Below are 25,643 nucleotides of genomic sequence, written 5' to 3'. Positions count from 1 at the left end.
TGATTGGATCATGAGCCAGCGCTATTTATCAAATCATCCAGCCTTGCTGTCCGGAGTTTCGGTGCCGCCTCTAGTACATAAGGTTTATGGGTGGGGGTGCGTGCCTGTGTCTTTCTGAGATCTCTGTTTTGTTCACTTGCCTTCTATGTCTGGCCTGGGCTGTTAGCAGTAGAGGAGCCTTGGAAGCCCAGGAGTTAAGCACTCTGTCATCAATCCAAAGGTCAGTGGTTCGAACTCACCAGGGACAAGGATGTTTCAGTGAGCTTCTGCGTTGATTTCAGCCTTAGGAACCCTGTAGGGTAGTTCCCCGAGAGTTGCTGCTGGGCATGGCATTGGAAGCAACTTGATGAAAATAGTTGGGTTTGGGCTCGGCTGCTAACACCCTGGCTTTAATTACCGTGGCTTTGTCACATACAGCTTGAGCGAACTTTGCCTTACCTGGTTGAGATGCTAATATCAATGCAAAGCTTCAAACTTGTTTAGAATATTTTTAGGTGAATTCTGCTACTTATTGGCATGGATTTTATAGATGTGTTTATTTCTCTGGGAGTAATTTTTTTAACTTTCTTGGTAAAATAATTTCATTTGACATTCTTAACATTACATTTACTTCTCTCTTTCCCCTTTAAAAGCAGTACAGGACCCGTAAGCACACAATGCAGGTGCCCCTTCACACCTGCTGGCCATCTCTGTAGGCCAGTGGGCGTCTCCGTTCGGAAGTTTCTCTTCTTCTGTGCCCTGCATGTGCTCACAAAGCTGCGCTGTGCACTCCTGGTGTGGCTTTTGAATGAATGAATGTTTTATAAGGTGTGATCTGTAACACATGAGTGAATACTTTTGAAAGCTAGTTAATTTTACTTGTCTCATCATTTTTTAGAAAACATCACTGTTTAGTTTCAGCTCAGTTTCCTCCAAGTTTACTTTGCCTCATTCTACTCCCCGTTCACTTCTCCCATCTCCAATTTTTGTCACACTTGAATGCCAGGCCATTCCGATTGATAAGCAGCTGATTTCTCTGCCTAGGCGGAGTGTGCAGTGTGCTTTTCCCTTGGTTTCTAAAATGGGATGAAACCATGGTGCATATAGCATGGTGTATCATAAATAATTTTGAAATTATTGTGGGGAACAGATTCTGTTGTAAAGATAGAGATGAGATGACATGATGAATCTACCTTTGGCCATTCATACTAGGATTAGTATGAGGAGTAGACTGTATTTTATTTTCATCTATAGTGCTTAATCTATTTTATGAATATAGGCGGAGGCTGTGGTCCTTTTAGTTAATGACTGAAACCCACTAAGCTTGCAGAAAGCTTGACAAAGTTACTAACCCTTCATAGACAGATGAGGACAATGTCCTTCAACTTTGTTCTGTTGCGCTTTGAACAGGACTTGTTAGGTACTCACTGGAGCTTGATGATAATCGGCCCCCCACTAACCCGACTTCCCTACTCAGTAGAGGACTTCATCAGTTCTGATAGTTCTCACGTCTCCTTCAGATTCTTCTGTGCTGCCCTGGCCAGCTGTCACCTGCACCTGTCCTACCAACCCCCTCTCAGCTATCCTAACGTAATTGACAGCCCCGTCCTTCCTCCATTTAACAATTACTGAGCTCCAAACTGCTAAGCACTACGTCTCTTCTCTCTCTTCCCGCTACCTGCTGTGCTCTGAGCACTCTGCTGCATTCTGGGGAACCAGTGTGACTGTGACCCAGTGCCTGACCCCAGAAGATAGGCACATAAACCAAGAAGAATCTCAGGCACCTACAGTGATATATTTCGGAGTCTTGGTGGTGCTGTGGTTAGCAGCTGCTAACCGAAAGATTGATGGTCCAAACCTACCAGCCCCTTTTCCGGAGACAGATGTGGCAGTCTGCTTCCATAAAAGCGGCAAAAGCGTGGGACAGTTTACTCGCCCTTGGGTGTTGCAGTGAGTGGGGCTTGCCTTGGTTTGCGTCCAGGGGTCACTGTGATCAGCAGTCATAGCGAGGGGGGCACAGGGCGGGGAGTCATTTGTTCATGCTTCCTTCGGAGGAAAGGATTCACAAAGAGGCTTACTGGCGTGCTGAATCTCGGAGGGTGTCAGGTGACTTTCCAGGATAAGCACAGGGCCTGATCGCACTGGTCTGGTACGTGCAGGGCTGCTAACTGCAGGGTCATTGGTTCAAACCCACCAGCCACTCCAAGGGAGAACGATGAGGCTGTCTGCCTCCCATAAAGATTTACAGCCTGAGAAACCCTCTAAAAAAATCACTGTGGGTTAGAATGATAGCGGTGGGTTTGGGTTTGGTTTGGGGCAGTAGAAAAGCAGTCCAGACAGAGGAAACATCCCTTCCGGGTCAGAGCTGTGAGAAAGTGGTATGTGTGGCCCACAGATGGAAGGTGAGGGACTGGAGCAGGGAGGCCTTGTGTGGAGGGAAAGGGAAGGTGGGTAAATCTTGGTCCAGTGGGCAGAGTTACAGAGGCCACTTCTGGAGTTGGGACTTTGTCCTGCCAGCACTGTGGAGTCATCACATGGTGAAAGGCATGCTCCGACTAGGATCTTAGGTACTGTGAAGAGAAAACACGGAGCAGCCCAGCGGTTCTCACAATAATGCAAGTGGAGCCCACGAGGACCTGAGCAAAGGGGGTGGTACCGGCTAAGGAAAGGAGAGGGTGGGGCTAGGAAGTAAACCAGAGAAGGGCTTGTGTACTGGTGAGATGAGAAGCGGGAGGAGAGTCACTAGGGAGCGGTGACTAGGGGTCCAGGAAAGATAATAGGGAGCTGAGGTCTGGGACACCGTTGGGTTTGGCGTTAAATTACTTTTTCCTAATACAATTATTTTGGATATGAGTTTGAAAATCATATTGGAAGGACGTAGAGACATATGTCTATGTCTTTGATGCAGGAGGGAAGGCGACAAGAGTATGGAATGTGTGACCAGCGCTGAGTGTGTGAGTGGAGAGGGCGGAAGCGGGGAACGGGCACTCCTCCTGGCATGGATTTCCACGGCAAAATGGCAGCTGTAGCCTGCTGAGAGTGAGGAGCCAGTGGAGCATTTTATCCAGTGCTTTGGGATGAGTACTAATTGTACAGCCTTGAGGGCTCAGTTGGGGTTTTGTCTGTGAGAACTCGGTACTGCTGGTGGAATTTCCTCCCTGGTTTTTAAAGTAATATGAGGAACATCAATGATCTCTTAAAATGGAACATGGTCTCACCTGAAACAGTTAAGTTTAGATCATAATGTAAGGAAACTTGTGGCTCTAGAGCAGTGGCTCTCAACCTTCCTAATGCCACAACCCTTTAATACAGTGTCTCATGTTGTGGTGACCCCCCAACCATAAAATTATGTTCGCTGCTACTTCATAACTGTAATTTTGCTACTGTTATGAATCAGCCGACCCTTGTGAAAGGGTCGTTCGACCCCCAAAGGAGTCGTGACCCACAGGTTGCGAACCTCTGATCTAGCGGGAAAGATAGAAAGTGGGGTGGTGGAAGCAGTAGATTGAGCATTGGGAACTTGAGTTCCAGACCCAGTACTGCCATTACCCAGGAGAGTCTTAGCGAAGATCAGTAAATCTCTGTGCCTCTTGTTTCCCTACCTCTGAATCGAGGGAGCTACAGTTCATGTGCTCGCCAGTCCCCTGTCCCTCTGAGAATTTTCATGAGACCCATTATGCACCATTAGACAAACAGAGGGTAAGGGAATAGGAGTCGCTAGATGCCTGGCCTTGTTACTTATGCGCCTTCTGATGGCAACTGTCATGCAGTACTACTGGGAAGTGGGTACTAGGAGACCAGGACAGCTGGTGGGTCTATTGTTGTGCTGAGTGTGGCAACAGGCAGGAGGAAGACAGGCTCAATTTGCCATTTGCCCTGCCTGCTGTGTGGCCCCGGTCCTGAGGAATCCCGGGGGGGCAGAAGGCATGGTCATTTCGTGCACATGGGGGAGGTCTTTTTACTCATCAGGTACACTGTTTCTCTGTAATGTGTCTCTCCTTCTCTGGCTGCACTTTCTTTTCACCAGGCCTGTTTCTTCCTCTTAGTTAAAAATACAGCACATTAGACAGGGGAATCCAGCAGGTGGAGAAGGTGAAGACTGTTTATTTGCAGCTTACCTTAAGAACAGCGGTTCTCAACCTGTGGGTCCCTGACCCCTTTGGAGGTCGAATGACCCTTTCACAGGGGTCACTGGATTCATAACAGTAGCAAAATTAGAGTTATGAAGTAGCAACGAAAATAATGTTATGGTTGGGGGTCACCACAACAGGAGGACTGTATGAAAGGGTCGCAGCATGTGGAAGGTTGAGAACCACTGGCTTAAGAGTCCTTACTCCCTCCCATCTCCTTCACCACCTCTTAATTTTCTTTGTCTGTAGAGAATTCAGAAAGAGGTTGAGGTATTTCATTACTCTTCTCTGTAGGCATGTTCTTCTCCTAGAATGTTTTACTTTATAAAGCCAATTCTTTTCTTCCTTTCAAGCACTTTGGAAGTGTGGTGAGCATTAAAAGGTGACTCCAGGTCAGAAAAGTCACTCCGGAGGGGGGAGGAGCACTTGAAAATCCAGTCACTGTTGTTTCTTGGTGCTCTTCCAGATTTAGGGGTACTGTGGGTATTTTCCTTCACTCCACATTAGCTATTACACACTTACTGCGTAGAGAATTCTTCACAGGAAGAAATAGGGTGTAACAGGGTTTTGGGGTTTTTTTTTCCTTTAATTCTCCTTTTAGCTCAGGTCTGACAATTCCATTCTCCACCCTACTGCTCTGGTTTCCTTTTGAAAGTCTGAATTTCTCCACATAATTAAATTTTCTTCAAAGTGAAACATAGTTAAAAAACTTGACATTAAAATGTAGTCTCTCAATGTGTTGCTCTGTTTCCTGAGAAACAACAGGAAGGGTTTGAGTTCTCAAAATAAACGGAATGGCCTAACTGTGGCCTCAGAGCAGTAGAGATCAGAGATTCTAGCATCATCTCACAAGGGAAATTTTCAGTCATTTTTCTAACCTCAGAAAACCAAGATAAATACTTGATTTGCTTTTTTTTTTTGCACAAAGTCCAAGATGTATGTGCAATTCGGAAACACATCTTTGTGAATATGCTATATGCCATCATGTCTTAGCCTAAATGCACATGCCGTAGCTTAACCCCTCAGTTTGCAGTGTGCCCCGGAGAACCCATTTCTAAGTTGGGTTTGATGTGGCTATGGTAGACAAGCAGCAGTGAAAATAGCCTTCTTGGCCAATACATTTATGAAGATCATAGAAAAACCGCTGACTCTCTGCATCCATGGATCCCTTAAACATGAACTTAGTCTTGCTATCTCAGCAAATCATTTCGTAGCTGTACTAGCCAAAGCTAAGCTGCCCGTGTGGAGCATTAAACTGCACGGGAGAAGGAATCTGCTATAGCATTGGTTCTCAACCTTCCTAATGCCACCACCTTTGAATGCAGTTCCTCTAGTTGTGGTGATACCCCCCCCCCCCAACCATAAAATTGTTTTTGTTGCTACTTTGTAACTGTCATTTTGTTACTGTTATGAATCGGGCAACCCCTGTGAAGGAGTTGCAACCCACAGGTTGAGAACCGCTGTGCTATGGGATAGTAAAACCCGTGAAACCTGGGACCTGTCAGAGGTGCAAATATCAAATCTTTTCCACTGAAGAAGAGCCCTGGTGGCATAGTGGTTACACATTGGTCTGCCAACTGCAAGGTCGGCAATTTGAAACCGCCAGCGGAACTCCACAGGAGCAAGATGAGGCTCTCTGCTACAGTGAAACGTTAACAATCTCGAAAACCCCACAAGGGCAATTGCTATGAGTCAGAATCAGCACTGTGGCACTGAGACACCCCTATCTTTTCATTGGTGTAGTTAGAATAGTCACATCGAAAGTAATCATTGATGTCGATGGACTAATATCCACCATGATTGTAATTGTTTTCCATTGGTTGCAATTGATCTTTCTTTTTATCCCTTTTTCTGCCATCTGTTTATTCTTATAGTAACATAACTTACTGATAGCAATGATAATAAATGGTCATGCAGTCCCATCCGTAATCCGTGTGATTTTTCCATCACCATTAACTCTGCCTTTCCCCTCCCTCCTGCCCCTGGTGACCACGTGTGGACTTTGGCCTCTATACATTTGCCTTTTCCTGTCTTTTGATCTAAGTGAGGTCACACAATATGTATTCCTTTGCGATTCATTTCTTTTGCTCAGCCTAAAGTCTAAAGTTCCAGCCACAGTGTCTGCAGTTTATATCCACACTTCATTTCTCCCACAGACTGAGTGTAGTATTCCATTTGCACATAGATACCACATGTTGTTTACATATTTATTTGTTTCTGAGCATGTAGGCCATTTCCACTTTGGGCTATTTGAGTGCTGCCACCAGGAATCTGGTGCACCTGTCTCTTTCTGGTCTGTGCTTTCAAGATCCTTGGTTTTAACTGAGCAATTTCTACGATTCCATATTATTTCTTTTCTTAGAAAAATATAAAATATCAATTATATTTTTAAAAATAATTTTTATTGGTTGCCATGAATTTACAATTGATCTCAGCTTCTAAACAAACATTTGTGGGAAAATGGTAGAATATGGGAAGGCTATACACTAAAACATTAAGAGTAGTCGTCAGTGGGTTATCACCCGAGGCGTTGGCCCACTGGCTGCAGCAACGGGCCCAAACAGCGAACGTGAGGATGGCCCAGGGTTGGGCTGTGCTTCATTGTTGGACAGAGGGTCGCTATGAGTCGGAACCGGCCGAGGGCACCTGACAACAGCATCAACGTAACAGCACTGGGTGGTGGTATCATAGACGATTTTTATTGTCTTGTTTCTATAGCTTTCTATATTGACTTTTTCTTTCTTTCTTTAGGAAGCATATTTTGTAATCAGGAGCAACAGAGCTCTTTTCATTTTGATGCGACAAGAAGAGGCAGATCACAGCAAAACAAGCTAAAACGCTCCTCGGGTTCTAGACCACACGCCCTCTCTCTGCTCTCAGCCTGAGGTGAGCACATTGTCCCACAACCACCTGCGCTTCCACAGGTATGAAAAGGCAGACGTCTGGGCCTCTCCTCGCCTTGCGTGGGAAAGATTGTTGGCCCTTGTCTTACAACACAATCTGGGATCCCTCATGGGATGGTGTTTTAGCATAAAAAGGTTTCCCCTTAAAATTGACTCAACTCAGACATGCCTCTGTTTCTGTATCATTGATGTTTGCTGTATATTCATGGTTGATATAGAGATGGATATACCCACACCTTTTAAAATACAATAGAACAAGAGCATTTAGAAACTAGTCAAAATACTGCTTTCTAAGCAACATTTCTAAGGGTTGGTTTGCCTGCTCTGCTGTAGGGAGGGTGCTGGGTGGGCAGGGATGTGGGTGGAGAATCTGCAGGAATCGGTGGAAAGAACTCACTGCCATGGAATCGGCTGTGGCCTGAGAGAAGGTTTCGCAGGCTGTCCATCGCCACAGGAGCAGAAAGCCTCATCTCTCTCTCCCGCGGAGCGGCTGCAGCGTTTGACTTGCCCACCCTGCTTATTCAACAGCTTTCTTGTGCAGGACTTTTTTGTCTAGATATCAGTGGACTTAGGGCCCCTGGGAAAATGCCATTACCCACCTAGAGATGTTAATTATGCCTTCTGAGTTGATTTGCACTTGCATGTAAACCAAGTTAAGGTGTTTGAAAGTTAAAGTTAGAAAGCGGCAGCGAGCTCCATCTGTCGCTGCTTGCTTCCTGCATTGCACACGTCACAAATGCCCAGTGATGACTCCAGAGAGTCTTCATAAAAACAAGCTCCTTTTGCTCTTCCTTCTGTTGGACATTAAGGGTCTTTATTCTCATACCTTTTATTTTTCGAGTAAAAAATTTTAAAGTAAGCAAAATAAGCAGTTGTTTTGTTTAAAAGGAATAAAACAAAGCACTGTGATACCAACAAAACCACTAGAAATATTTTGAAGTAAGTGTAAAAAGGAATTCACTCACACCACAGTGATTATTTCAGCTAAGTGAAAATGTATAAAATTTTCAAAGGGACCACAAAGCTATAAATAAATGCTGTTGTAGGTATCATGAGTAGAATTTAATAGGTCTCCTTTATGATAAGGTGACTTTAAATGTTATATAAAAAGGATAATGTTCAGGAATCAAGTTTCTGGGATACTGATAACTGGCTTGAAATGTTACTGAATTTTAATCTTTGCAGCACAGACCGTGTTAGTAGACTGTTCAGTAGGTATGGGAAATAAGGGTAGGCAGTTGAAATTTTTCCCTCATTTTGGAGTGAGAGATTTTTGATACAAGGACTTCTTAGTGGAGGAACAATGAGGAAAGATCTTGGCGTTGTTACTATATTGGTTCATTCATCGAAGTATTACCTGTGTTGGCTAGAGTGCCTTTGCCCTATTGACATTGGTCCATTCTCTCTCGTTTTCACTTGATGGAAGCCTCCATTAGAACCTCTGGATGCCTTTTTGCTCCTTAGGTACAGCAGTGAAAATTACTTGAGAGAGAGTTTGGGGGCAGGAACTGTGGATGGAGAAAGGAAGTCAGTCTTCTCATTATTTTACATACAAGGAAAGAGGATTATCAGCAATCTCGAGCTCTCACCTCCAAAGAATGGAGCCTAAATAGATTATCTTGCTTTTTATACGTGGAAACCATAATGCTTTAATAACTGCTCTTAGGAAAAGGTTGTTGGCACCAAAGGTGACTTGCTTTTTCATCCATTTCTTACACGATGGTTCCTCTGCATGTTTGGTCATCATTTGCTTTCTGAAAGAAGCTGGAGCTCCTAGTTAGTTCTGTCACAAATGCCCAGCAGGAGATCGCCCAGTTAGCACAGCACCGTGACAAAGGGGCTAATACTCATTTTGTACTTTCAGAGGTGGTTGTAAACAGTGGAGTGGACAATTATGGAAAATCATAAAAATTATTTGGGGCAGTATTCTTGGAACCACATTGAGCACTGCAAATCATATTTTTATAATTGATAAATCCGCACATGTGATTATTTGCGTATGATGTATAAAAACATAGTATACTACATATTTTTGTGTATTTATGTGACTACTAAATGAATTTTCCATGTCTATTTAGTATGTAGTTATATTATGGGGGGCAGTAACAATAAGACCAGAACATAAGCAGCATTTCTATAATCTTAAAATACGGTTTTACATAGCATTATTCCCCAGTTGTGGGGAGAACCTTAGGAGCTGAGTGGGTGCACAAACAGATGAGCTGCTCCGTTCTGAGTAAGTTTTCATCCATGTTGGAGAGAGAGCTTTCACATTGCTTTCTGTGATCAAACTGAACCACTCCACAATAGAGCAAATACACCATTTAAGTTTCTCCGAAAGAAATAAAAGCCTCTCTACCTTGTCATCTCTTTCCAATCAATAATACTGTAACTCTTTTATGCTAACAATTAAGGAAAACTATTGATTCCTTTCTAAACAAATAGATACATCCTACTCTTGGTGAGATAATGAACCAAAGACAGGCCCACCTTCAACCTTCTGAATAAGTTTCTAATTCCAACACTTTGTGCCATGACTTTGGAAATCCTGTTTTAAGATCCGTTTTCCAGAATCATTTTGAGATTCTTCTAGTAGTTTCTCTTGCCCCTTAGTAGAGGTTTGATAAAGACTTTGCGAAGAAGCCTTACTTCCTGCTGATGTAAGAAAGGTTGATGTAAGATCCAGTTGACTCCTGGGGTACAGAGGGTAAAGTTGCGGGGCAACAAATTATGCTTTCATCGGAGGAACAGGTCTCCTTCAAGCCACACTGGACAGCACGGGTTAAAGAGATTTGAAACTTCTCATGACTCCCAATGCGTGTGCACGGTTCACTTTCCAGCTCTGTGCCAGAAAAGCCCGTGTTTCCATGCTAATGCTGCATGTGCGAGCTGTGCGACCCTCATACTGTCGTTGTTCTCTTACATGACGATGCAGCACGGGACACGGGCCTGTCTGCTGAGGAGTCATATTTTGTATTTTTCTTGGAAACATTTTGCTATGCTGTAGGTGAAAGTGCGCCTAGCCAATTTGCCTTTTCACCAGTGGTTCACGCCCAGGCTGCTCCGTGATGTTGGCTGCCTTCTCTGCAGTGTGTGGGCCTCTCCGCACGATAGCCCATTTCCTTCTGTCCAGTTCGTCCGTCATCTCTGCCCCTGAGGAGATGTTGCCCTTCTGGTCTCCCACAGTCAGTTGTTCTAAGGAGCATTTTCCTCTTAGGTGGTGTTGTTTCTCTTCGGGACCAGGCTGCTATTTGGCTGGCAGGTGGCCATGAGGAGTGGGCTGAAAGGTGGCCTTCGGAAATGACTTCAGTCCCAAGGTTGAACGCTGTGGGGGCAAAAGCAGTGTGTGTTTCAGACCAGTAAGCCCCGTCTTTTTCGTGAATGGGAATTTTGTTGACACACCTGGGCCAGGGCCTTCGTTAGTGTTCCTGAGCAGAGAGGCTGGCATGGGTATCCAGGCACCGGCTGCCGTGCTTTGTGTGGACCGGCAGTGCTTTGGACTAATGGCTGCCATCTTCCTGGAGTGCCCGTGGTTTTCCTCACTGGCTTTGGGAGGAGTCATTTCGTTAGGGTGCAAAGATGGCCCATGCTCCATGAGCTCTACCGGCTTACTAAGGCATTCATGGAAAGCGTCCCATGTTCGCAGTCAAATTGCTCAGCCTTTGCCCCTGTTTGATGATAAATGTGGGCGTTGTTTGGCCAGCTCTGTGGGAACCTTGGTGGCATAGTGGTTACGGATTGGGCTGTGATCTGCAAGGTCAGCATTTCGAAACCACCAGCCACTTCAGGGGTGAGAGGGCTTTCTACTCTTGAGAAGAGTTACAGTCATAGAACCTCCCAGGGACCCTCTTGGGCGGCTCTGGGTCGTGAATTGGATAGCTCTGCCTGGTGCATAACCTCAATCAGAATCCCCGTGCCGTCAGGTGGGCTGTGCGTCAACCACCCTATCGATGAATAGAACTGCCTCAAAGGGCTTCCAAGACTGTCAGCTTTACTACAAACGCGGAGCAACTGATGGGTTCAGACCAAAGGCTAAGCCTTTGGTTACCACTGAGTGCTTTAGCCATTGCACCATGAGGGCACCTTACAACAACTACGACAGTTTTCCAACACGCCCTGGCTCAGAATAAGCATAAAGCCAGCGCTAATCAAAGAAAACTGCTGCTCATGTACTCCACTGAGTTGGCCTTTGTGAGTAGCCTTCCCATCAGCAGCTCCTGAAAGAGGAAACAGGAGCAGACCCAGCCTCCACATCCTACTGTGGAGCCAGTGGCTGTTGGGTTGAACTGTCTGGCCCACCCTCTGCTGCGACATGCCTCCTTAAGACTCGGGATGACCTGACATGTCAGGAAAGGCCCATCGCTTCCTACTTTCGAGATGCTAACAATGATTGCGAGTCTTCCTTCCTTGTGCCTTGGTGTTAGGGAGCCCAAGCAAGTTTATCCGAGACTTTCTGTTGCAGGCTTGGCCAGGCATGTATTTCCTTTTATGTGATACTCTCTGTGGTCTGTGTTAGTCCAGTTCTTCTTTGTTTTTTTTGTGCTGTGGTGTGAAGATGCCCAGTTTATTAAGTCTTCCTGTCTTTCATGTATAATGCATTCTTCAACTCATTCCAGTTGCTCTGACCCTTTGAGAGTCTTAAGTTGCTTTGTTCTGGTTTTTAAGCATTTTTGAAATATTAAATGTTCATGGGGGGCCGGGTGGGTCATGAGAAAATTTTCTCAGAGCTGTTTGTCCTTAGAAATTTGTGAGTTTGTTGTGGATGAAAGTTTATGCTGAGTTCAGTTCTGCCAGGTGCATCGGTCCCTTGAACTTGAATTCCCAGTCCTTTTGATATTTATATTCCTGTGTCTTCTGGGTGGAATACTGAGCGGGAGTCCCTTAGATCTAAAGGCCTCTCTGTTTATTGACCTGTTGTTGCCCATTGCCCTATCAAAGAAAGGTCTTAAGTTATCCTTGGGTTTGCTTTAAGTCACCCTATCAGTAGTAAGGATCGGATTTGTCTGGTGTTTTTGCTTTTTGTTTTGGTCTTTGAACCAAGACTTTCCAAAAAGAACACAAACTTGTTTTGAATATTGCCGCCTCTGGGTGTTGGGTGATTATGCAAGTCAATAGTATTTTTGTTTTTTAAACTTGCCCATAATAGATGCAGAGGTATGAAATTGGAAGGAAAACAAAAATACTCTTTCAAACAATTTTTGCTGAGCAGTTTCAAATTTTTCCTCCATCTTGTGAAAGACTCCACCATTCACCACTCCCTAAGGCAGGAGCTCAGCATCGCCTACAGTATATTTTTCTCATTTAATTCCCACCTCCTATGAGTTTTCAAAGGACCCCCGGTAGCATAGTGGTTATGCGTTGTGCTGCTAACCACGAGGTCAGCAGTTTGAATCTCGCAGCCACTCCTCAGGAAAAAGATGTGACCATCTACTCCAATAAACAGTGACAGTCTTAGAAAACCACAGGGACAGTTTTACCTTGTCTCTGGGTCACTCTGAGTTGGAATCAACTCCCTGGCAGTGTTTTTTAGATGAATTATCAAGGGAGTCAGTCCCTGGGTGGTGCAGATATTTAATGAGCTTGATGGCTAACTGAAAGTTTAGAGGTTTAACCCAATGGTACCTAGGAAGAAAGGCCTGGCAATCTATGTCCAAAAATCCAGCCATTGAAAATCCTGTCATTTTACGGTACAAAAGAGGCCCTCCGTCTCAATTATAATGTAAGGAATGTATTTATTAAGTCTTAAATGTGACAAAGACAGCGACACACCATCTGGATGAGGGAGGTCTCCAGCCCAAGGCCCTAATGGTGTGCAAGGGCTTGCTGAGAGCCAGGGCTTTCAAAAGGACTTGGGAGGGCAAAGGAAGCTGTCCTAAAAGCCCGATTGGTGGTGGATCAATCCATCACAGTTATAGGTGGGATTATAGAGGCAAGAGTGGAACCATGATTGGGACAGGTACACTATATTAGAAAAGCTCACAAGATTGGTCTGGGGCCTTCCAATCAAAGCCGTTAAGGAATAACTGCTAGCGTGTGATTCAGGACTGTAAGACCCCTTGTCCTATGATCTTCATCAGGGATACAAGCCCTTAAGGGCAACTGCCCCTCCCGGGCTGACTGAAGATGGGTGGAAGTAATCCAATTTCCACTGCACTCTGCTCCAGGGCAAGAGTATTCACATCCACGGTCAGATGATTCATCCCTGGGTCACATCCCAGAATCACTGAATTCAGGAGGAATTCAGTGGAGGCTTAATGGGATGTTATCCAGAGCCTTCTGCAAACAGGGTACTCACAGCATAAGTTCTGTGACACCGTGGATCACAGTTCTGCCCTTCACACAGATTGCTTCCATAAATCAGAGTCAAGTACATGGCAACTGGGTTGTTTTATTTTATTCTTTATGCATCACCAAGTCTTTCCAGTTCTACCATATGCATTTCTGACATCTCGTGGATCGGGGCAGCATGCTGCTCTGCCTGACACTCCACAGGGTGGTTGTCATATGACTCCCCTGGACCAGTGCTGCTGCCCCAGATCTATGTCCCGAGCTTCTTACACACCAGAGCCCGAGGGGTGTTCATGGACCAGAACGCTTGATGCCAAGGACTTACATAAAGGCTCAGGACTTTCGCAAGGCTCAGACGGATTTCTCTGGACTACAGCTGTTGCTGACTCCCCAGCCTCTAAACACACATCTCACGTTGATAGCCTCCCAGAAGTTTTCTGTGCCTCTGTTGTGGCAGTTATCTTAGTTACCCAGCAGTATGATAACAGAAATCCCACAAGGGGGTGGCTTTAACAAACAGACATTTATGTTCTCATTATTTAAAAGGCCAAGTTCAGGAGCACCAGCTCCAGGGGAAGGCTTTCTTTCTCTGTCAGCTGTGAGGGAAACGTCTTATCTCTTCTGAGCAGTCTTCATGTGGTTTGCTATCCCTCTCTTCCTCTCTGCTTCTTTCTCTTGCTTGTGTGATCTCTGAAATCCCAAAGGAGATGAACCCTAGGCACACCGTACATTTACCCTGCCTCATGAAGATAACAAAGACAATAAATCCATTCCCCAGTAGGGTTATTTAGAACCACAGTCTTAGGATTCACAACACATTTGGAGAGGCTTCAGGTCTATCCAAAACAATGAACCCCGGCACAGGGATAGCCTTTGGAAGGCGGTTGCCAGGTTGTTAGGTGGAGTTGAATTGGCTCTAACTCATAGCGACCCTGTCAAAACAGAACGAAGCCCTGCCCTGTCAAGTCCCCTGCTCACAGCCATCATTGTGTTTGGGTCTATTGTACCCGCTGTCAGTGTATCTCCTTTCTCTTTTTCGTCCTTAAAAGGTAGGACTCTTTTCTATTAACTTATCTTTGCCTAGGTAACTTCTGTTTCTTTTGTCATGTTGGTGTCCCCTCCTCTCAACCCCCCAGAGACTGACTAGTACTGAGTGTTGCCATCATGCCTCGCAATGCCCAGCATGACACTGTTGGTTTGACATTTTTTTCTGAATAGATTCATGGAAAACACAGACGTGTCTGCCTTGTTCCTTTCTGTGTCCTTGAGCCTAGCACACAGTAGGGCTGCAAACATTAGATGAACGCATATGTGTCAGAGCACTCTCATGTCACTTTGAAACCAGTACAATTTGAATGGATAACACTCACGCCATGAATTCTATCATGCTGAAGTTAATTCACTGATGTTGACTTTTAAAAAAACAAACAAACAAAATATAAAGGTTTTGCCTCTGGTCCAAAGTTATATTTAATGCATATTAGTCTTTCACTTTGAGAAAAATAATGTGAAGAAGACTTGTTTGCATAAATATGTGTAGCAACTTTACAAATATGGATATGTGAAGACCTTGCTTGCTAACTCGAGACCATCAGACACCTTAACCACAATCTGCCGGTGAGCAGTCCTTTAGTTACAGTTTTAATAACTTCTTATTTATTTTCCCAAGGCTGTAAATATCTCCTGTTCACACAGAGATAAGGTTGGCATGGAACATTCTAAAATCAACATCAAACGTGTACCCATGTCAATCAGGGATTGGACTATAAAGGGATTTCAAAAGGTTTGTGGAAAAATTCTATTAACTTTTGCTTCTATTTTTTCATGAACTTTTGAAGTCCCTTTATATAATGTTTGTTAATTTTAGTTCTTATAGATATGGGACTCCTTTTTCTTTCTTAACTTTTAGTGTGTATAGATATCAGACTGTTGAAAGAAGTCAATAGATAAATAAGAGTGACTCATTCAACTGCTTTGAAAATAACTTGTACATATCTTTTCCTTTTCATAACCTCTTTCTTAGTAAGTTTTGAACCACTATGTCAGTCCAGGTAGACTAAAGAAAGAAACAAATTCATAGACACACATATGTGTTTAGGAAAAAGGTTTATATGCAAGAGCAATTGAATATTGAGAAAACACCCCAGTCCAGATTAAGTCCATAAGTCTGATGTTAGCCCATATGTCTGATACCATCTGTAAAGTCCTCTTCTGATGCACAAAACACCTGCAATGACGCCAAATGCAGGAGGATCACAGGCCAGTGGGCAGGAAGTATTGTGGATCCAGTGGCATTGTAAGCATCTCAGAGCTGTCCGGGATCTCCATGGAACTTCTCCAGCACCCAGGGCTGCATCAGATCAGGTTAGGTCTATGTGGCTGCTCCTAAGGGATGTCTCCCAGGGCGTCAGCCTTGTCAGTAGAGAGGCTTCAAGGGAGTGAGCAGAGAGAGAGAAAGAGAGAGAGAGAGAGAGAGAGAAAGTGTCAGTCAGTCTCCTGCCTCTAAGGAGGAAATATAGAAGTTCCCAGATTTCTCAGGAGAAGGCCATGCCCACATAGAGGCCTCGTTGGTTATATCTTGATTGACAGGCCAGACTCCACCCCTTGACTCATAATCTCTCAAATTGACTCCACATTATGTCACGTCTACAACCACTAACACAAAACCTGTGCTCTGCAGTACCTTCATACATAGAGTATACTTTAATGTCTCTTGACCTTCATGTAATATGACTGTATTGAGTAAGCATTTAGTCTGCCTCTGTAGTGATTATCATACTACCTTACTTCATTCTGGAGTGTCATAGCAGTTATGTGTTGGACTGCTAACTCCCACTAGTTTAAAACCACTAGGCCACTCCAAAAGAGAAAGATGAGGCTTTTTTTACTTCCCTAATGAGTTACAGTCTCCAAAATCCACAGGGGCAGTGGAACTCACAGTTAGCACCCTGCCTCTCTCACAGTGCCACCAGGTCGATAACTTACCTCCTTGCTGACCTGTGGGGCTGCTGTGGGTCAGTGTCGGGTTGATGACAGTGAGTGGGCAGACTATAGACATGTAACTAGCTCATTTCGTCTCCAGAGGGATTCAGAGCATGTGGTCCATTCGTTTGGTTTTCTACATCTCTCTAACCTCCTAGTCTCTCTCTGCATCTTACCGAGCCCTCTCTTGGTGGGACGAATGGAGAATGTTTGCTTTCTGGTCTCGTATAGGGTCTCTCTTAGAAATCTATGGTGTAGACCCGAGGGTGAAAGGTTTTGTATTAAGGCAAACATGACATGGCTTCAACCTATGGATTCAGCCAGTGACATTATTTTCACCCCTCACATATGTATGTTTTTTAATGGCTTTATTGAGATGTAATTCATATACCCCCACTTAAAGTATACGACTCAGTGGCATTTAGTATAGATTTACAGTGGTGGAACCATCACCATAATCCATTTCAGAACATTTTCATGACCCCCCAAGCGGAGCCTTCTACCTATCAGCAGTCATTCCCTATATCTCTAACAACCCCCGTCCCCCATCTTTCAGCAGTCATTCCCCATATCTCTAACACCCCCACCCCCCATCTTTCAGCAGTCACCAATCTGCTTTTTGCCTCTCTAGCCTTTCCTGCCCTTAACACCCAATAGAGAGGGAATCATGCAATATAAGAAATCCTTTGTGGCTGGCTTCTTTGACCCAGCACAACCTTTTCAAGGTTCGTCTGCATTGTAGCGTGGATCAGTACTTCATTTCTGTTTACAGTGTGCCACAATAGTCCACAGTATGCTGCAATGCAATTCCACTGCATTGTAGCGTGTATCAGTACTTCATTTCTGTGTACTGCCCAGTAGTACCCATAGTATGCCGGTCTCTTGCCATGGAGTGACAGCGTGACGGCCCCTGTGGGTATCCAAGGCTAACTCTTCACAGACTAGAAAGTCGCCTTGGAGGAGCAGCTGGTGGTTTTGAATCGCTGGCTTTGTGGTGAACAACCCACTGCGTACCTGTGGCACCACCAGGACTCCTAGTATGGCCAGGTCACTTCTGAGTCTTTCCGTCATTGACTGGTGAGCATTTGCATGGTTTCTACTTCTTGTTACGTATAGATCATGCTGTTGTGAATATTTGTGCACAGGGCTTTGGCATACGGTAGAATTATTAGGTTCTCTGGCAGTTGTCTACCACTTGCCTGTCAGTTAATGGTTTGTGTATTGCTGTGGTGCTGGAAGCTGCGTCATTGGTATCTCAAGTGCCAGCGAATTACGTCCAGTCTCATGGAAGGTAGGTTTCAGTGAAGCTTCCAGACAAATCCTGAGGAAGAGGAAGGAGCAGATCCGTTCTGGTATTGCACTAGAAGCTCGGGAAGCTTGTGAGGGTGGCGCAGGACCAGACATGTTTGGTTCTGTTGCACATCGGCTCACTGTGGGTCAGAACTCACTCGAGGGCACCGAACATGGGACTACATGGGAACTGCACGTTTAACATTTTGTGCCACTGCTGAACTGTTCCAGAGCAGCTGGCAGGTGAAATTAAATTCTTTTCATTTCCTAAAACAAGATTTTCCATGACTCTAAGGCTGCAGCCTAAGAGGGAAATATATCCCATGGGATTTTCTTGGAGAATGGAAATGAGGGCCCAAATCAGCATGGTTTTGGGAATTGGAAACTGGGGAGAGATGACTGACCTCATGGTAGGACTGAGTATTGGCAGGTCAGAATTTAAGTAGAGGAAGCTTAACAATCTCTCATTTTCAGGAACCTAGTGAATGGGACCCTTGTTTCTAGATAAACAAAAGAAGGAAGAAGAGGTGGAAGATGGGCACAAATGGAAGAGATTCCCTTTCAAGGTGCTGAATTACCAGCTCAACAAAGCCAGTGACTGGAAACATACAAAAGCCATCTTTGTATTCCTCAGGATCTTGTTTTGTGTTTGGCACAAAGTATTTATTCTCGGTTTTGGAGACGATGTAACCTTGAAAGCAGTAGAAAACCCGAGAGTCTGAAATCATACAAACCCAAACCAAACTCACTCCCATCAGGCCGATGCTGACACAGAGGGACCCTGTAGCACAGGGTAGAACTGCTTCTGTGGGTTTGTGAGACCAACTCTTTACAGGAGTAGAAAGCCTCCTCTTTCTCCTGAGGAGTGGCTTGGTGGTTTTGAACTGGTGACCTTGGTGGTTAGTACTCAGACTTGTAAACTACTGTGCTACAGGGCATTACAATTAAAATCAAATGCTCCCTGCAGGGAACTTTAAATTAGGTTTTAAAAGGTTGCAGAACCAAGCATTACTGGATTCAGTTTTTTAAAAGCTGCCAGGTCTCCTTAAACCAGTTTCTTTGAGAATACCAGCTTAGTATCTCTCACCAGTCCCATTCATCATGCAAAATGTATGCCAGAAAGATTTATTTTGAAATATACCTCGCCTTCCAAGCAAACCACGCCCACTGTCCCTGAGTCAATTTCAACTCATACTGACCCTATGTAGGGTTTCAGAGGCTTGTAAATCTTTATAGGAGCAGAAAGCCTCATCTTTCTCCCATGGAGCAGCTGGTGGGTTTGAACCACACACCTCACAATTAGCAACCCAGTTTCTATCTCACAGCGCCACTGCGTTGATACCTTACCTCATTACCTTAAAATTAAGGTAAATCCTTTCTTGTAGTAATAGAGTCCAGTATTGAGCTCTCACTCTATGCCAGCCACTGTGCCAAGCAGCATCGTCACTGTGTCATTTCATGGACACTGAAACCCAGCAAGGTCCGTCTTAATCTTATTGCTACACTATAAAAGAGCCCTGGTGACATCGTGGTTAAGTATTGATTGGGCTGCTAACTGTAAGTGGTTCAAAATCACCCGTCGCTCCTTGAAAGAAAGATAAGACTTTCTACTCCTGTAAAGCATCACCATCTCAGAATCCCACAGGACAGTTCCACTCTGCCTTATAGGGTCACTGTGAGTCAGAATCAACCTGATGGTGAGTTTGAGTTTGAGATTTTGATGCTGCATAAAGGGACATTTAGCTCAGCATGATTAAGTAGGAGTCCCTGGTGGGTGCAAATGGATAACGCATTTAGCTGCTAACAGGGAGATTGGGCGTTTGACTCCACCTGTTTGAGGCACTTTAGAAGAAGGGCTGGCCGTTCCTGTCTGAATGTAGGCCATGCAACCTCGTGGATGGGGCACAGTTCTCTGGCACACGCGGGATCACCGTGAGTTGGAATCGGTTTGACAACACATGGAAAATGATAGTAACTAGCCCAGAATCCTACCAGCTGCAGACAGGCAAGATTAGGAGGACTCAATGCCCCAGCCAAGTGTTTCAGCCACTGGACTCCGTGCGCAACAGTTAGTGTTCCTTTCCCCTCTGCCTCTCGGGAACAGGAATTTGGGAGACGTGGAATGACTTAATTTGACTGATCTGGTGACTGCTACTGTGGACTACTCCCTGGTAGGGTTGGCTATGACAGGAGCCATACAGAGTATGTGACTGCAGCTGACCTGAAGGTGTAATAGTAACATGTGCACACCTGGTGAAGGTTGCACTTTATCCTAGAGCCAGAGTTGAGGCAGCAAGGAACTTGACCGTGTGAGAGCCATGATAAGAATTTTCTTTTTTTCCCCTAAAGAAACCCGTGGGCTTGTGGACAGTGGGTGGAGCAGGAGGAGGTGGTGAGGACTTTTGTTTGGGTGGTTCTGGTCATGATGAGGAAGCACCGTTTTGACTTAGAAAGCTCCTGGGCATGAGAGTGGAGAGCTGGTAGCCATAGGGATGACCTCAAGGGCATGGAAAGGTGCCCTCATTGATGGCAGAGTGCTCGTGTTTCGGGGGAGAGAGGAATGGAATCCCTAGGCAGGGCAGATGCCCCTTGCACCCTAGTGCTAGCCCAAAGGGTGGGGGTCAGAGGCCACCCAGAAATATGTCGGAAGAGAGACCTGATGATGTATTTGTGAAAATCGGTGATTTGAAAAAGCACAGTTCTTCTTGCATCTGCTGGGAGCTGCCCTAGGTTAACATCAGCTCAGTGGCTACTGGTTACTGCTTGGAAGGAGGAACCTCAAAGGCAGGGTCGGATGCATGTCCAGCCAAGGCTCTGCTTTGGTGGCCTGAGAGCCTTTGTGATGTACTGGATCCATCAGCTTTATTCGCAGATAAAAGAAGTGGACTGGGATCTGCCCACCTTTTAGTTCTGTCTAAGAAGTTCATGAATACTAAATTTTTTCCTGGCCTCAGGGAGTTTTTAAGGTAAGAGAATGATTCAATTAAATGACTAATACTTTTACCAAAGTTCTCCTACAATTGTGAGCAATTTGGGAAAGCATGAAAGAAGTTTTGGCAGTGAGGAAGTGAGAGCTCTTTTATACTCGTCCCCACCAAAGAAAGCCCACCTGATCATACAGGTGCATTCACAGTTGTCTAATCCCAGTGAGACCCCAGGATTGAGCTTTCATTTAAAGCAGTGGTTCTCAACCTTCCTAATGCGGCGACCCTTTCATACAGTTCCTCATGGTGTGGTGACCCTCCAACCATAACATTGTTTTTGTTGCTACTTCATCACTGTCATTTTGCTACTGTGATGAATCAGGCAACCCCATGAAAGGGTCGTTCGACCCCTAAAGGGGTTGGGACCCACAGGTTGAGAACTGCTGGTTTCAAGGAAACAGATCTGGAGGAGCAGAGATACTCTAGAACTAGCTTCCCCTCCCAACTCATGCAGCTCTTCGGACATGCATGGGCTTATTGGCCATTTACAGGTGATCTGGCCAATAACTGGAACTGTGATTCCAGGCATTTCCTCCCTCCTGGAACGTTTGCGTCTGGATCACTTCTGTTACGACACTCTGTCCTAGGCATGGAATTCAGCTTTAGTAATTCCCACTCCGACATCTGTCTCTGGGACGGGGGACGTACTGAAGTGGTCGATGATGAAAGGACTTCCTGTATTGTTAGTTCATTCATGCCTCAAGGTTGTGAGGTTATGTAAGTTGTTTACAGATAAAATGCTAGTGAAGAAAAGTTCATTTGCCCCGCTAGAAGGTACAGGCCCGAAGAATATAGTGCGACGACTATCTCTGGGCTTTTCTTGCAGCTGTCTTATGCTTACTGAGCCAAGCTATCTCATGTCTATCTAGGGTTAAATGTCAGTCTCCTGGGTAATATAAGGTAACAAAGTTTCTCTTCTGTACTTTGTTAAAGAAAGTGAGTAGATGATTACAGAAGGTGGAATTGGTGAACATTCTCATTAATGATTAATTAAAAACACACAGAAGTACTTTTCTTATAAGTACCTGTACATCGTAGGCTTTAGGGGTCTCATTATTCAAGTGACAACCTCTTACATGCCCTAAAACTATGTTTACTGATACTTAAAATGTATTTGAAAAGCCTCAACTTTTAGAGTTGTTAATAACTATTTGTGTTCACATGAATTTCTACCAGACAGACCCTCAGGTCGCTGATTGCCAAGGTGTTCATTGTCATTCATGAACAGTCTGCTGCTCCTGGGAATACTAACAAAACCACTTCACTGTCCCTTCAAGGGTTAATGATTTACACCAACGCTGTCATAAAATTGCTCAGTGCTTTGCAGTTTCAAAGTGCTGGGGCCCTGGTCTCTGGCTACGTGATGGCTTGTTGTATGGTATTGGTTTTAGTTCAGTATCCTCAGTGGAGCTTCTCCGAGCGAAAAGCCCATTGGTTTCATGGATTTCGGCTTCTCCTTTGTTCCGTCTTGTTCTTCGTGTATCCTCACCTGTTGGTTTTCACATGCTGCTTCCTGTTTCTTGGGCTTGGCTTTGGGACATCTCGAGCTTTTCTCGGAATGCTCTCTTCCTCAATACCATGTAGTCTCTTGCAGAATTTAAAATTTATACTTAAGAAAGCTGGAGATGACTTGGGTCCAAATACAATCACTTTCCCCAGCGTTTAGTCTGTCTCCAATTTAAATCTACTTTCTTTTGGGACAGGAGCCATGCGTGGAGTGTGAATTATCAACTGGTGGCCACGCAGTGCTGGTCACGTGGCGTTTTCTCAGTAAGTGCACCTTGAATCGGGCCCCATGGGGTGCCTGGTGGGCAGCTGCCTTATCTGGAAGCAACGTGGAGCACATTTGCTAGATGTTTTCAGAGATGCTGCTGAACCATTCCAGCCACTCATTGTTAAGGCATGATGAGGTCCCACTCGCCCAGTGCCATGGGGACTCCTAGCAGTTGCTGGTGGCCGCTTCCTTTCTCTTTATGGGGGTTGGTCCTGCAACAGAAATGAGCAGGGCTTATTCTCTTGCTTACCTGACTGCCGTGGTCTGTGACTGCCTGTCTTTGCTTTTCCTAGCTGTGTCATTGTTCCCCATTGAGAGAGTGAAAGTTTATTGTGCCAACCTGGCCAGTAAACACATGTGGGGGTTAATCGAAGGGCAGAGAGATAAATAGCTCCTCTCGGGTCTTTTACTTTGTGATGGTCGGAACAGGGTGCAGCTGCCTTAGCCAGTTCCCTGCTTCAGCTGGCAAGGCTCACTTCCTGCAAGACACCCCCAAGGAGAAGCTGCATGGACCTACCCCGATGTAGCCCTGGGTGCTGGAGCAGCCGTGTGGAGACCCTGCCAGTGCTGAGATGCTTGTATGTTCACTGACTTGACTTTCCTCCTGCAGTCGGCGTCATTGTGTGTGTTTTGTGAGATGGAGGAGGAATTTGTGGATTGGTGTCGGACATTTGGGTTAATGCTGGACTTGTGGGCTTGGGCAGCACTGGGTTGGATGTTTTCTTGATGTGCACTTAACCTTTATATAAAACTCTCTCTTATCCATATGAGTTTCTTTGGATTTGTTTCTCTAATGTACCCAGACTAACACACACATCTCCCAAAGGATTTCCTTATTTCCTTATATACCAACCCAGCCCCTTACGGGTGAGATCTGCCATTTTCGTGTCCTTTGGAGAATCAGGTGTCTATGTGCCATGGTTGGACTTCTCTCAGATCCCATCCGCTTACTTAATTCAACTCCCTCCCCCTTATGTGAACACTAGTGTGTTGTTGCTTCTGCCCCGCGTTTGGCCTTTCCCTTGTTAGAAAGACTGTCCCACTATGCATCTACACTGGACCACGGAGTTAAGGGCCTAATATAAAAAAATAAAACAACCCAGTCTGGTCCCGACAAGATGAGCCCAGCACCCGGCAGCCTCACAGAAGGCTACTGAGCTCCGAGACGAAGTGCAGGGTGTTCTCGCCGAAGCACGCTTCGCTTTTCAGGGTTTTGTGGGTGGGTTTGAACCTCCAGATGAGAAATGCTTTTGCTTCTCAGGAACCTTAACTGCTTAATAATGCTTGTGTAAGGCTTGCAGGAATGAATATTTTAAGAAGTTTAACTTTTAGCTAACAGTATTTTGTTTAATTTCAGCAAGTCTTAGAGAGGAGCATTGTATTGTTAAAATGAGGATGGAACATGGGCAATGTTTGTTCAGAGACTATTGGATTGGATGGCTCTGGACAAGTAACATCTCTGTGTAAAACTAAGCATTACTCCCATTCTTTTTCATTGAGGTAAAATACATACATGTAACACAAAGTTGCCATTTTACATTTGTTAATGCGCACAATTGAGTTACGTTCTGCTCATCATGTTGTAGACTCATCATGGCTATCGACTTAGAAATTTTCATTATCCTTAACAGAAACATAGTACCTCCAGAGCAATAGTTCCTCTTTCCCTGGTCATTCTTTTTTCATTTAAAATATGTGGGCATGTACACATCTGTGTGTGAATTAGATGGGATTCACTTTTACGATCATCCTTTTTTTATCTAAACAATTAATCAACCTTCCCAATAGCTTGCTTTGTCCCACTTCCTGCCCAGCCCCATCATTTCTCTTTTCCCTGTTGCATAACAGTGTCTTCCCCTTTACCCAAATTACACCAGTGTAACTGAATTTTGGACATTTTAGTGGCCGTAGTTTGTGGGCACAGATGAATAGTGATTCACTTTTAAACTGCTTTGCCGCCCAAAAGGAGTCCTGGTGGTGCAGTGGGTTATGTGTTCGACTGTAAACCACAAGGGCAGCAGTTTGACACCACCAGCTCCTCCATAGGAGGAAGATGAGGCTGTCTATTCCCATGCACTCTCAGACCCCCACGAGCAGTTCAACCCTGCCCTGACTCATAGGGTTGTTGTGAGCCAGAATCCACTCGATGGCAATGAGTTCAGGGAGGTCACCTCGCAATCCCATTTCTAGTGCAAAAGATTTAGTCATTCCATCCAGACTATGGACAGTAGTCTTGTTCGCATAAAATTTTGTTGACATCTTAGAAACTGTGTGTAGGCGTCTTTAATTGTACAGGAGAGAGCTCATAGAGATACAGGGGACATGGAGATACTAATCCCGCCTCACCTTTTTGAAACATACTTATATTCTTCTGTGTCATTCAGACACCCCGTCACAGTTGTCAACACAGAGTGGCAAACTGGGAAAGAGATCAAAATCATTTTCTGAGTTAAAATCTTCATGAGAGAGGAAAAGAAATTTCTCACCATACAGGTAGAGGGATACCCTTCTTCTTTTCCTCTTGTACTTTTAATGGCCTTCGTGCCCTGAACAGTCCTTAAAAGTTTACTTGGTACAAAAGTCGGCCAGATGTGCTGAGAGACTAGGTGAGCTACTGGTGCTTGTAACTTCTGTTTATGTCTCCTCCTTCTTTGTGTTCTGGATGGCCAGTGTGGACTGAAGGCTCAGCCTTGTTCCACTCAGGCAACACCTGACCGAATACGAGTCTGAAGTCCCAGCCCCTCCCTGTAAAGCCCCGCTCGTATTAAAATGTCCAAGAACATACAGTCATTTGTGATAGCAACTAGGAGATACTTTGTAGCACACACAAAATACTCTTATCATTATTACTGTATTACTGTGCTGAAGATCCTTTAGTGTGTCTGGAAGTATTTTTTAAATGTCCTTTTATGCATAGGAATGCACACTATACCAGGGGGTACCCCTCCCCCCCAAAACGGAAAAAAGCTCCACGCGTAGAATGCATTTTTCCCACTAGGGAACTTGCACTAAGATAGTGCACACAGTGGCATTGCCTAGGAAAGTTCTCTCTGGTCACAGTGATTTTTTTTCGTAAAAGCAATTTCGCTTGAACCTTGTGTTTTGTGTTGTCTGATTTAAGAGAATAGTGTGTGACTAATTTTTTTTTTCTTGCTTGGGAAAAATGGCTAAGAAAGAAATTCAGGATGTTGAACACAGCTTACAAGGACAACGCTAATGGGAAAAACTCAAGTGTATGAGTGGTTTTCTTGTTTCAAAAAAGGTGAAATGTTGATTGATGACAAAGCTCATTCTGGACATCCGTCACCTTTCT

General features: G+C 44.8%; 1 protein-coding gene across 2 annotated transcripts in view; it reads left to right on the top strand.

Moving 5' to 3' along the window:
- LRRC8D (leucine rich repeat containing 8 VRAC subunit D) overlaps positions 1 to 25,643 on the top strand; it is a 143,641-nt gene that overhangs the window by 37,915 nt on the left and 80,083 nt on the right. Inside the window, exon 2 of one of the 2 annotated variants that reach the window (XM_004699271.2) lies at positions 6,861 to 6,995. The gene's annotated coding sequence lies outside the window, so the exon portion shown is untranslated. Of the gene's footprint in view, positions 1 to 6,860; positions 7,034 to 25,643 lie in introns of both variants that reach the window. The other variant, XM_045292144.1, reaches the window with a different exon arrangement.

The sequence above is a fragment of the Echinops telfairi genome, unplaced genomic scaffold (assembly GCF_000313985.2).
Source record: "Echinops telfairi isolate 266 unplaced genomic scaffold, ASM31398v2 ScPeMD7_443;HRSCAF=831, whole genome shotgun sequence".
Classification (NCBI taxonomy): domain Eukaryota; kingdom Metazoa; phylum Chordata; class Mammalia; order Afrosoricida; family Tenrecidae; genus Echinops; species Echinops telfairi.
Note: the sequence above shows the minus strand (reverse complement) of the source record. Positions and strands in the feature narration are given on the sequence as shown.